At 30.9% G+C, this 10,981-nt stretch overlaps 1 long non-coding RNA gene across 1 annotated transcript; it reads right to left on the bottom strand.

Annotated features, from left to right (window-relative positions):
- Positions 1-384: 384 nt before the first annotated feature.
- LOC122605876 lies at positions 385-9,804 on the bottom strand. Its single transcript, XR_006324739.1, has 3 exons — positions 9,612-9,804; positions 5,309-5,380; positions 385-767 (listed from the first exon to the last, which is right to left on the bottom strand). It is a non-coding gene; the product is annotated as an uncharacterized LOC122605876 (long non-coding RNA).
- Positions 9,805-10,981: the final 1,177 nt, after the last annotated feature.

Genomic DNA, 10,981 nt, shown 5'->3' on the forward strand with positions numbered 1-10,981 from the left:
AGAACTCAACTCGACTCGACCATTTTTTTTATTTTTTATTTTTTACCAATCCATACTTAGAAAAATTTTAGACAAAATAAGGTGAAAAACTCAGAATGTTCAAATTCAAAATCTAACAAATTAAAACACCTTAATATGTTATAATAAACATATTCTATAAGTTTCAGACCTTGAAAACATCGGATGAAGCTCGGAAAAATTTTGCTCGAAGATAGAGAAACTGCGGCCACAAGCACGGTCGACCGTGCTTTGCGTCCGTGCTCTCAGAAACTGAACACCAAAGAGGAAATACTGCAGACGCTGAGCACGGTCAGCCGTGTCTGCGTCTGTACTCTTACTGCACACACCAAACATCAAATTTGACTATTAACTCAATTTGCGACCTTTTCCAACTCAAAACCAAACCTCATATTACAACATTTTTGAGTTCAAACAAGGATTTGACCCATTTACAAGCATAGTTATGATATTTATTTGAAACAACATCCATAAACACAACCAAATGGGTCGTTTACCCAAGTTGACAATTTAAACAAAACGACCATACTTACTCTTGAAACCATAAGACCCAACATGACCATAATTCCAAAAATTTATCAAAAACAAGATTAGCAAAACATTCAAGAGTGTCAAGAGCCATAATGAGGTGGGATATCTAAGTGTCTACACAAAATACCATTCTTCCATGAATGGCAATACCTCCAAGTCTTCCAAAAGCAACTTCAATTTCAAATCAACGAATCCTTAGTTCCTTTATCCGGAACCGCCTATAAAAAGGAAACAACTAAAACGTAAGCGAATGCTTAGTGAATATACTTGCATACATCTATGGATACGAAGGAGGGCAAAGTACAAGGACTTTCACATGTAACCTATGGCATCGTCATGTCACATTTACATATTCACCTTGCACACTAACAACACATATATGGATCCATATAAGCTAAACAATCATAACAAATCATATCTATCGGGATTCTTAGGCCCCGGAGGTTCTTAGGCCTCATATCACATCAACTATCGGGATTCTTAGGCCCCGGAGGTTCTTAGGCCTCATAAACAATGCCCCACATGGGCTTAACGCCGAACCAATTACCATGATTGGAACATTCACATCTCATGGTAATTGGCCCAACGTACACATAAAGGTATGCAAAAATACTCACCTCCTCCGCAACTTGGAAAATAAAGCTAAAACGATTATGCACAACAAGCTTCAACCTATGATCATCACATAAAATGCATAAGCTTATATTCACAACTTGACTAGTTCACCTAGTCATACTCAATCACTAGCCTTTCTAAACCCAAAACCCAACCCATTTGTCATTGAGCTTCATTTTCTTTAACAAACACACTAGGTAGTTCAATCTAACATTTTCATCAACAATTCCATGACTAGTCAAAACTCATCTTTTCTCAAGAACTCAAATTTATCACATGCATTCATTATTTTCATAATCAAACATATCATATAACTCAATGACAACTAGGTTAACTAAGGAATTGGGGAAAAATTAACCATAAATCATTTTTCTAGTAAAACCCCCAAATTGGTTCACTCATGAACCCTAATTTTCAAAAGAATTGACAAAGCTAGATTGGGAAAATTCATTACCTCAACAATGGAAGACAATTACTTGAGATTTTAAATCCACAAATCCTTCCCTTTTTTTTCTCAATTTTCGGCCACCACCCTTCACCACCCAAACCATAGCTTTTAAATTTACTTGATAGAAATCAATGATGATAATGATTATTATGGATAACCTTTCCTTTGAATTGAAGAATTAACCCTTGATTTTGAAAGGAATGGAAGAAGGTTGCATGAAGAAATTTTTGGAAGAACAAAATGAAGTGTAAAGGTGGAAAAAGGAGATGTGGCTGGCATTTTCTATGGGTGCCACGACCCATCTCTAAAAATGTGGGTATTATACCCGCTATCTGCTAAAGTTCCAACTAAATTAACCTCATATCTAAAAAATAAAATACTAGGAAATTAATTTAATGCCAAAACTATAAAAAGGGGTTAATTTCTTTTACCTTAAAATCTTGGGGTGTTACAATATATAATATGTATACATATATATATGTGGGGGAGGGGGGTAAAGATTTAGATAAAAGGTGAAGATTCAGGTATAGATTGAAGACAATGAAGAATATGTTGGGGCTGACAAAAAAGAGGGCATCTAATTATGATGGGAGGGCTTTTTTGTCAAAAGATTGAATTCTTATGGAATGTAAAACTTTCCATCGGTTTGTTGATGGAATTCCAAATTTTCTATATCAAGGAATTTGTTGGAAAATTTCAAATTCTAATATCTATCTCAACCAAACATGGCAATCAATGGAATTTAAATTCCAATTCCTATGAATTCTGCTTCGTCGAAATCCTTTGGAATTCGTAGGAATTGGAATCTAAATTCCATTTTTTTCTTTGTTTGGTTGAAAAATTAATGGAATTGGAATCTAAAAAATTCCATCAAATTCTTTAAAATAAGGAATTTACAATTCCTTTACCATCTTGATGGAATGTTTAGACATTCCAAGGAATTCATCTATGTTTACCAAAATGCCCTCTTACAATTAAAGACTAGAAAAGAAAAGTCTTTCCTGATTTGATGTCTCTCCTGGACATTAATGACGACCATCGTTGCTGCTGCTCCGGCTACCGCCGGTGATTTGATGTCTGACGTTTTCTTCGGCTGCCGTTGCTAGCCATCACTGTTGCTGCTGTCGGAGAAACCATACAGGCGAATGGAAACTATGTACAAATCGAAATAGTAATCGGAATCTACTTTAGTTATATTTCTTTCTATGATGGAAACGGCGAGATCGGAAAAGTCTATTTGTTAATTTCATTTATGTACGTTTGTGCGATGGAAACGGATCGAAAAGGTATTTATGGGTTAGTGGGTTTTTGAAGTGTGTGTGCAGAAAGAAAGTAGATAGCGGTAGGGATGGTGTGTGAAGTGTGAACAATGGTGGTTGGTGACGTGGTGTGTGATACAATATATTAATATGTATATTATTATTATTTACTTTTATCCTTTTAGATATTACCATTGTTATTTATACGAGGGCTTAAAACCCGTCCGTTGGACGGCGGGCATGAAGAGAAGTTGTTTTTACGATTGAATTGGTTGGTTTATAGACGAGTTAATTTATACCAAGTAGATGTTTAGTTTGTACTAAACAGGAGCTGATATAAAAACAAAGGTTCACTTTGCTTTCTTGCAACTTCTGCTACCTTTCCCATTGATGAGGTTAGTTTTTTAAGACAAAAATGTTGTAGAAATCTCAAGGTTATAGTGGGGAAAGTTTTGGTGCGTGCTAGTTATAGACTCCATCAAATACACAAACATTAGGATATACACATGAAAGCATTTCAAATACTGTCATGATCATCAATTCTCATTAATAAGTTATTTTATATAATCAACAACCCACTCACATTCCTTCAAACACCACCTCTATTAATAACTTTCAACTAATTAAAAATATAATATGCACACATATTATGTATATTTGTTAATAAATAAAATATAAAATAAAAGGACATATCAAATTCCAAAAAGAAATAAATCTATAACAATATATATATTTATATATAGATATATATACAGATCTATGTTAACCGAACCCGACCCGATACCTATTGGGTACCTTATTGTCGACCTTCAGGGGTAAAATAATGCCACAAAACCTGAAACCCGACCCGATAATAGTAGTTATTTTTCAAAAATAGTTATCAAAATTTGTTTGATTTGAAAAATAATACTACATGCTCTTGATATTTTGAGAAATGAATGTTTAAGTTATGCAATATAGATAAAAAGTAGTTGATATTAATGTGGAACTTGTATTTACAAAAGTGAATTTATAGATTTAAAACTAATTACTTATAAGTATATAGATATAAGTATTGATGTCGGGTCGGGTTGGAGTAAACATGCCCCACTCCTTACCCCGAACGGGTTCAAGTTTTCCCGTCGGGTCGAGGTTTTTTTGCCATCCCTATTTATAAATAAAGATTAATACTATATTTACACATAAATAAGATACACATGCATGCTAATATGATATAACTTTAAGAATAAAGATTGAAACTCTTGGTTTTTTAAGACAGTTTTTGCAAGTTATTAACTTACATACACACATATTTTCCCTTTGCGTTGCAAGTAATTAACTTTAATACATATATGTAATTAACTTCCATCCACACATAATTGACTTTTAAAATTTAGGAAGAAAGATTAATATTCTTGGTTTTTCAAAACAACTTTTGCAAGTTATTAATATTTCTTACACACATAATTATCATTTTGCATTCCAAGAACTAATTAACTTTTTTGTACACATACATAATAGTCTTTTCAAATTCATTTAACACATAATTATCATTAAGTATTCTCATAATCAACTTTAACATTAATCATAATTATTATGAAGAGAGAAGTTGAAGTTTTAAAATTGATTTCAAAACTCAACTTTTATATTATATATAGATAATACTGTAATGTAATATGTTTTAAAAGTGAAAATGGAATTATTTTATAAAAGTGTAACAAAAGGTTAATATTGTCATTTGACTAATTTACATTTGAATTTCATTAACTGAATTCCATTGAATTCTGTCAACAAAACACATGACAGATTTTAAAATTTTCAGATTCCAATTTCTATGAATTCCAATTCCTTTAACAGATTTCAATTCCTTTAAAAACATTCTGCGAACCAAACAGCCCCTTACTTTGCTTAACTAAATCCATGGCGGGACTGAAGCGTTGATGGTGAAGGTTAAGATAATTAGGCTTTGGAAGCAGAAATTTAGCATCAAACCTTGGATTTTGCCGTGTATTGAGATGGTTCTGATTGACGAGCAGGTACACTCAGCCACATTATTTTTTACAAATGTTTTTAACATTTGTTGTATATATTGTTAATACTTAATCAATCCGGGTTCAACTCGGACATTTTAAAAAAGTGTCCACCCGTTTGAATGCCATCATGTTGTATCCATTCACATAAACAACAACTATATTACTTGAAAATAAAATTTAAATCATTTTATAATAATATAGTTCAGGAAATTATATATAGCACTTTGTTTATTTGTAAAGCTAAAAAACTAGAACGTTCGCGGATCAGCTCGACCCATTTGGACCAACACGCTAGACTTGTACATTTGAGTCAAACGTGTTTTGAACTGTAATTCAACACACCTGGTTTGCCACTCCTAAACTCTACTACTGATTAAAATTTGACATTAAAGAGAAGGAAAAGCCAGATCAGAGTATATACATACTTGGAAGATAACTAGATAAGGCCTCCAAATATGTGGTCGTTCTTGAATTCTTCAATATCTTGATGACAGTAGCTACAACATGTAACAGTAGCAAATAAGATTTAAACACAAGTAAATATATCTTTTTTCCTGATAAAACAGGATCCCAAATAAATCATCAAGAATATTGATGAGCTAATTTACATCAAACAGATCTATAGATGTTTTCTTTAGCATGTGGTTAGTTTCTTTATCGCTGTTAAGGTTGTATTTTAAGTGTAATTGTGTTTAAATCAGAATTATATTAACTAATATATTTACTTGTGTTTAAATCTTATTTTGCTATTGTTACATAAATTGGGCAGGCTACCCGCTACCTGATGCATTGTTGTAGCTACTGTCATCAAGATTGACACCGAAAATGGTTGGTTCTACCTTGTTTACAGCAAATGCTAAAAAAAAATTGACCGTCAACTGGTGGAAGATAGTGATTATAAGGGTATTTCAAAAAATTTATGTGGTAACCGATATGTATCATAAGTAAGTTTTAATTCTCACCTATTCCAAAAATATAACTTAATGCTCATTTTTTTAAAATTTAGAATTCAGGTTTGGGTTCCTGTGCAAGGTGCCAAGGGATGCATCTCATGTGTTATATTTGAGTATGATGTAACACGTTACGTCAACAAGCCAACTTCCGAGTTGATCAACAATGATATCAATGTATGTAACACTTTTACACACTATACTTGATAATTTGTTGGTGTACATGTTATTATGATAGGATGAGTTTGCACTTGCTTACAGTGGCCAAGTTCCATTTATATTTTATGTTTAGGGCAAACGCTATGAGATGTTCCCATCAGATTTAATATTTTTGTTGGTAAAAGATTTGCTTGGAGAATGAGGGTATCAAAATACAACATCGAGAACAAATTTGATATATTAATCAAATGGTAATAGTGTTATTGAGGCTATACTAAAAAGGGTAGCTGGTCATATGGTATTAATCAAATATGGCGCCCCGTTTAAGTTGGAATTAACTTTGCTTGATTTCAATTATCTTAACACATATATTTATTCCAAACATTTTAAAAAAGGATGGTCCATCTAATGTTGATTTACAACTTTGGTGAACTGCCATCGCTTATTGGCTTTAATGTGAAGGTACATTTATAAAAGGGAAAAATCCATAGAAAGGTAATATTTTTACTCAAAATTCATAATAAGGAGAACCTATTTAATTTTTGTTTATTAAAAGGATTCCATTTCTAAAAAGTTCTCAATAAAGGTAATATCGTTAGTTTTCATCGTTAGTCACCTGTTAAATTTCAAATCAACATGACACGTGGTTTAAATGTGCAAGTGGACCACTAAGTTGGAATAGTCATCGTCATTAATGTATCACATCCGTTTGACGGCGGTTAGTATCCCGACCACATTTTTGATAATTAAACCAGACTATTTGCGGACTATTTGGACTTAATTGAATTGGGTTTATTTAGATTTTGGGTTTTTATTGAAAATGTGAAAGATTTTGTTTTCTGGGTGTATGGTAAGGGCGGTGGTTAGCGTCATCAGTTTTACAAGATGACCATCAACACCTCATCGGAAAGTGTGCAGTTGAGAATCACCTCCGGCATCGATGCCAGAAAACCAGTCGGAGGATAAGCAAACTGTATCTAAACTACATATTTGGTGAAGCCTTTCCGTCTTCCAAATCAATCTTTCGTTGTTTAATTATCTTGATCAGCTCGTTCCTTTTGTGGTTTGAACCTTTCACAGCTTTGTGAAATTGTGTTCCTGGGAAGTCTATTGGGATTGAAAATATGCCCAAAACTAAAATTGCAAAAGGGGCTGCAATTTGGGGAATAATGTTGCCGTCGCCATGAAGTTTTAATTTCTAGAGGGAATAATCACATAAGCAACAATATGGGATTTTATATTTGTATTATTGTACATGTAAATAGATTAAATTTGAGAATTGAAAAATTAAGGTTCTTACAAAGGGGAAAAAATGTACTTTTATTTCCAGTCAAAGTCCACGTATGCAATTTTTAATGACATTCCCTTTATTGTGAAATTTTTAAAAATAGAATCCTTTTAATACACGAAAACTAAATAGCTTCCCTTTATTAAGATTTTTGTGTAAAAACGTTACATTTTTATGAATTTTTTCCTTTATAAAACCCCCAATCTTTCTGTATATAACCTTTCATTAAAACTGAGACACTATTATACCCATATCTAACGAGTTACTTGGTTATCAACATACACATGATACTGTGTTTAAGAGTGGTGAAAATGCTAGCACTGTTGAAGCAATGAAAAGCACTGCCTCCAATGCAAGTTCAAAAAAGTGGGATGATCAAGATTTATATGTTCATAAAATAAAAATCCTGAAGCTAGAGAAGTTTTAAATATCTCTCATGACTACAGTTATGTTTGGTTGAAATTATTTATATGTTTTAAATATAACATTGGTTGGTTAGATTCTTTTGTTATTGTTGTACTTTTTTGGATATGGGTGGAACTTTGAGCCACGCACAAAATTATTGATTCTTCATTATAATTTGAGTAAATGTCTGTGGTTGAATGAATAAACGCACTTATAGGATTTGAGTTGTTAATATGCGGTAATGACTTGACTGGGAGCAAATATTTAATATAGCGATAAATGACTTTAAATATAAAGATGTGAAGCATCAATACTTATCATTGAGTTAATAGTATTTAAATATAGAAATTTTATTTATATTTTGCTACTCATACCCGGATAGTCATCCGGGTTGATTAGCTAGTAATATAAATAAAATGATATATATAATAACTCTTTTAGAGATTTTTAAGGAAATTAAATAATACTTAATTCTATATAAATGTATTTTATTGATAGATAATATACAACTTAAAAAGGATTTGTTTCATTTTAAAATAATATATGATATAATATTAGAAAGAAAGTCACGTATTTTAGAAGTATATGATGGGAATAGATATGATATTTAATTAAAAAAACACTAAAAGTCACAAGAGATATTAGATTTATTTATTTATTTAACTTTGCCAATTAAACATGCCATTTAAGATTAAATAAAACGAATATACATACTTAAATAAAGAGTATTAATCTAAATGTTGGCAATTAAGTAAAAATCCTACTTATAAGTTAGATGAAGTTGCCACCTAAGATTTATTATATCCTCTAAATAGTTATATAGAGAGAAAAGTTTGTTATTATAAAACAAATATTAAAGTATAACAAATAAGATTTTGATTTTTTGATCATGATAAAATAGATGCACGTAGATTCACAAAGTACAAATATGTATTTATATATATAGACTTTTTTTATTTTGAAAACCATTTTTTTCAAGAACCATAAGAACTTTCAAATTATGTATTAAATCACATGTTTTTTTTGTTTATTCACATATGAAATGATATAAAAAAGTATGTTGTAGAAAAAACTTTTTTAAAAACCTTCAAAATAACCTTTTATAAACTTGTGAATGAATATGTTCACGTTTTTATTTACATGTGAAAAAACGGCTATATATAAGGTTTTGAAAAACTTTTCTTTTGTAACATATATTTTTATAATGTTTCACATGTAAATAACAAAAAAAACATCTGATCCAATACATAATTTAAGAGTTTTCAAAGTTCATAAAGAAATGGGTTCTTAAAATTTTGATGCACGATAATTTTCATTTTTATGATTAAAAAAAAAAAAATCAATAAATATGGTTCTCAAAACATTTCTATCATTTGTATACAACGAAAACGCGGGGCATATATCTAGTTTCAAACATTCCAAGGGAATATTTTGACACACATTGTGCGTGCTGGTATCAAAACAAAAAAATGAAAAATTCAACAAATAGATGCCATTTTTTTTTCCTTCCAAATTCAGCCAAGGTACACCTTCGGTCAAAGTTTTGACTAATCTACAGTGGAGCACCTTATCAAAAACATTAACAACAACTAAGCAATTGGTTACTGAATTATAAGATGCTTCGTACAAGCATATCAAGATGCTTTCAGCACTACACATATCATTGTGCTCCAAGCACTAATCACAACAATGAATAAAGCACTATCGTATTAAGGTACCCTAATTAAGTAGTAATATTTTTTGAGCTGTACCCCAAGTATTAATTAATTACAAAATGTAACCAAGTACTAAATATTTTAATGTGCTACGTACAAGCAGACAAGCAGTGTTGATAATGTTAAAACAGGAGGACAACTTATAGTATACAATTTGATTTAAATTTACAACATATAGTCAAATGATAATATACGAAAAGTTCTTAATTACCTTCTTATATACGAAACATGCTTTTTGGTGATGAATTGAAGTAGCTTCTGTCTAGGATGGATGTTTTTTTTTCTTTCTTTTCTTAGAGCCCTAATCCCCTATTAATGGTGTTTTTTTTTTCTGGCCCCTTTTTTGGCTCCTCTTTGGTAGTTGGACTGTTGTGTCTTGTGCTTGTAATAAGAAAGAGATGAACATCACTCATCGTGAATAGTAAGGGAAGTAGAAGAGAGGGGGTAAAGTTAGCGTGGGGCCAATCAATTTTTCAACCAATAAAAATAAATTAATATTTATTTATAAAAATTAATAAAATATTTATGAAAAAAATGTATTGTTGGTAGTGATATATCTTAAATAGAGAAATTGAGGAAAAAATGATGTGAACCTGAGACAACAATAAAAGTATCAATATACTTACACATTTCTTGATACGTAATAATGATGGTATGCATATATATATCCTTAAATTTTGGAACATTTTACTTTTAATTAAATTAAGATATTAAGTTAAATTAAAAATGTTTGTATCAATATTTAAGTCCATTTTTTAATCTTAATTAATAAAAAAAACTAATAACTATAGATATTATTAAGATTAAATAAGTCTAACCTTAGTTCGTTGAGGTTAAAGTAAATTATGATATTGTAGCGTTTTTTAAAAATAGATAGTCCAAATTTCATTAAATTGAAAATAATAAAATTTAATATTTTGTAGAGATCTTTTAAATTAACTAGACGAGCATGACCGCGATGCGACGGCATTGACAGTAACGACGACTGACAGTATACATAAGATTACATAGTATACATACGATACCAAAAGACAACCTTTCAGGTTACCAAAGGACAACCTTTCGAGTTACCAAAAGACAACCTTTCGTGTCACTAAAGGTCACATTTATCACTATAAATAGTGAAACAAGCCAGGAAGGAAAAATATAAGAGTTTCAATTAAAACTCTCTAGTACCAAAATCTTTCTGAATAATAAATCTCAAATCATCGTTTATTAATCATAGCGAAAACACTTATCATCACCACAGGATTAGATGACGTAAAACCGTATACATAATACGAGTTACCAGCAGGGAATCGCCACCCAAATATCCTAATTTTCCTCACACCTTCCCATGCTAGGTGGCATGGGATCCGTATAAACCACCCTTATTTTGTATAATGATATTAGATTGCATACTCCTAATATGTATATGTTAATCGACGTATCATCAACAACGAATAGTGATGGAATTGATAACGGGATATAGATATAGAAAAGTTTAATTTAGGTGATCATATGAAAAATTGCAATATCTTGTTTGTGAATTGAGTCGTAAACCAAATATTTTTTTTTTACCAATATTAAATTTGTGAATCC

This window comes from Erigeron canadensis, chromosome 6, assembly GCF_010389155.1.
Source record: "Erigeron canadensis isolate Cc75 chromosome 6, C_canadensis_v1, whole genome shotgun sequence".
Classification (NCBI taxonomy): domain Eukaryota; kingdom Viridiplantae; phylum Streptophyta; class Magnoliopsida; order Asterales; family Asteraceae; genus Erigeron; species Erigeron canadensis.